Here is a 2,715-nt window from a genome sequence, read left to right as displayed (position 1 = left end):
GCTGTCAGGGCTTCCTCCATCTTTCATCATTTCTTTTATTTAAAAGTATTTTTGGATATTTTTTAATTGAACTGAATAAAAAATGTGCCTGAAAAATGTTTAAAATAAGTTTTAAGTAACTTTTTTTCAATGATATCATCACATCACATACAGGCTACACAGGATAAATGTATAAAAAGTGCAAATGTTGGTTTGATTTTCAAAAGTGGGAAAGTAAAGTTTCAACTTTAATCAACTAAAATAGACATTTGCTCATTCGATTCATAAAAAATATAAGAAATTTTTATTTAAACAATGAACAACTCAACATCACATACAGGCTACACAGGATAAATGTATAAAAAGTGCAAATGTTGGTTTAATTTTCAAAAGTGGGGAAGTAAAGTTTCAACTTTAATTAATTAAAATAGATATTTGCTCATTAGATTCATAAAAAATATGAGAAAATTTTTATTTAAACAACGAACAACTCAACATTATCTTAGTAAAGTTTTCTTTATCAAATCAGAATAAAATAATTTTGTGTTTTTAATAAACAGTTGGTGTTTAATTCCTGGGTGTTTCAACAGAAAACTTTATTGTTTATTTGTTGTTTGTCTCCATCCTGTGGTGGTTTTCTGGATCAGCTTCGGTTACGTTCAATGATTTTCAATGTTGTTGTTGCTGTTTTTATTTTGTTTTCTTTTAATAGAAAAAAAGATTATTCTTGTGTCCTTACTTTTTACTTTAAACTTGTTCCATGTTGTTACACAGAGTAAAGACACTGGGACTTAAATGGTGTTTTGATGGTTTGGGGTTCAGCTCCAGCCTTTAGGCCTGTTTCTGWGTGGAACAACTGGGACAACAACTGTCTCTGCATGACTGCAGTTTCTGAGCGGACCCGAGCGAGCTGACAGATTTAACGTCCACTTACCGAGCTGGACTCTGAGGCAGCTGGACGGACAGCTGAGGCTGGAGGTTCACAAACAACAGAGGTGAACTGTTCCAGTCTCCAAAACGACAAAAAAAAAACTGATTTACTTTAAAAACAAACATGATTATCTGATTTTGCTGCTGAGGAAAGTAAAAACATTTGAGTTTTCAAGTTTTACGTGACTTGTTGTGCTTTATAAAAATAGCAATTAAACTATTTGTGCAATAAGTCTGAACAGAATTATAGTTTAATATTTGATATTTGTGTTGATACACTTTACGTCTTCTTAAACATTAACCAGTTATTTCTATAAAAATTACAAATCTRTGTTTTAGAATATGACTTGAAAACATTTGTTTCATCATGTTGTCTTCATTTACTTGAAAAATGTTCATTTTTGCACCAAAAATGTTGCATTTTTCACCAAAACCTACCAGAAAATGTACATTTATTGAAGACATGCGCTCTGTTGGAGAAGGCAGCAAATATTCACAACCAAATCAAATTCATGCAAAGAGTTTATTTATGAATCAGACTGCAGTATCATACAACAGTGGCACAATCATGACTATGGATTATGCTCGTATTTATAGATACAAAGATAAAGGCATGTCTTAAAGAAAGAAAAAAAACAAGAAAATGAATGAGCTCTCTTTTGATTTACTCTAAAAATAGCTTTAAAATACTTGGCATAGTTTTGTAAATGAAATTATGAAACGTAATGTCCTGCCCACTGGTTTTTATTACTGGAGTACTAAATGCAAATATACTTTATGAAAAACATTTTTTTCCTCCTCCCTCTTGCATCTCATGCAAGGAAGAAAAAAAGATGTTCGTGAGTACAAAAAGCACTTAAATCTCATATGAAAATAGAAAATATTACAAGTGTGCATAATTTCCTCTTGTTTGCACGTAACCTGTGTACAAAAAGTCAAATGACACGATGTCCAAGCGTACCTGACATGCCAATTGTTTGGAGGGGATGAATTTAAATGCTGTTAGGGGCAGTTTTATTAGAGGACGAAGGCCTTCCTTCAGTGTCCAAAATGAATTAAAGATGAGCTCCTGGTGAGCCAGCTTGTCCTCTGACTGTACAGGCTTCAAACGTCAACCTCCTCCTGGGCTGTTTTTACATCAACTCCTTCAAGATTAGTTGGATTTCACAGTTTTGACTCAGTGTTCCTACGATCCACATCAACATGAAGAGCAGAAAGGATCCGCGATGCTACGCTACTACTTAGTTTGGAGCAGTAAGTTGTCAGGAAAAGGTATGAACAGTGCTTCGTACGTTCGTTTTTTGGCTTTTTCTGCAGTGTGGTGAAGTGCACGGATAACGAGGCGAACAACAGGCGGTCCAGATTTACAGGAAATGCTTCAAATATCAAGACAGAGWTCTGAGTCGATCAAATGCTACAGCGGTAAAATGCTACATAACAGTTAGGTGATGGACAGATCTGATGACGGGTCACACCGATTAAAGACAGCCGAGATGGAAACAAACACAGAACAACTGTCAATCACAAGTGAAAATCTCACTTTCCATCAGAAATGAAAACGGGATTTTAAAATTCAGTTTAGGCGGCATCAAAAACATTTAGTGTCGTACCCTGTAGAGCAAGAAGTGTTAGTGACAAGAATTCTTTACAGGAAGGAAGGAAGGAAGGAAGGAAGGAAGGAAGGAAGGAAGGAAGGAAGGAAGAAAGAAAGAAAGAAAGGAAGGAAGGAAGGAAGGAAGGAAGGAAGGAAGGAAGGAAGGAAGGAAGGAAGGAAGGAAGGATGGAAGGAAGGAAGGTTAAAAATGG

Source organism: Austrofundulus limnaeus, unplaced genomic scaffold (assembly GCF_001266775.1).
Source record: "Austrofundulus limnaeus strain Quisiro unplaced genomic scaffold, Austrofundulus_limnaeus-1.0 Scaffold97, whole genome shotgun sequence".
In the NCBI taxonomy this organism is placed as follows: domain Eukaryota; kingdom Metazoa; phylum Chordata; class Actinopteri; order Cyprinodontiformes; family Rivulidae; genus Austrofundulus; species Austrofundulus limnaeus.
This window is presented reverse-complemented; position numbering follows the sequence as displayed.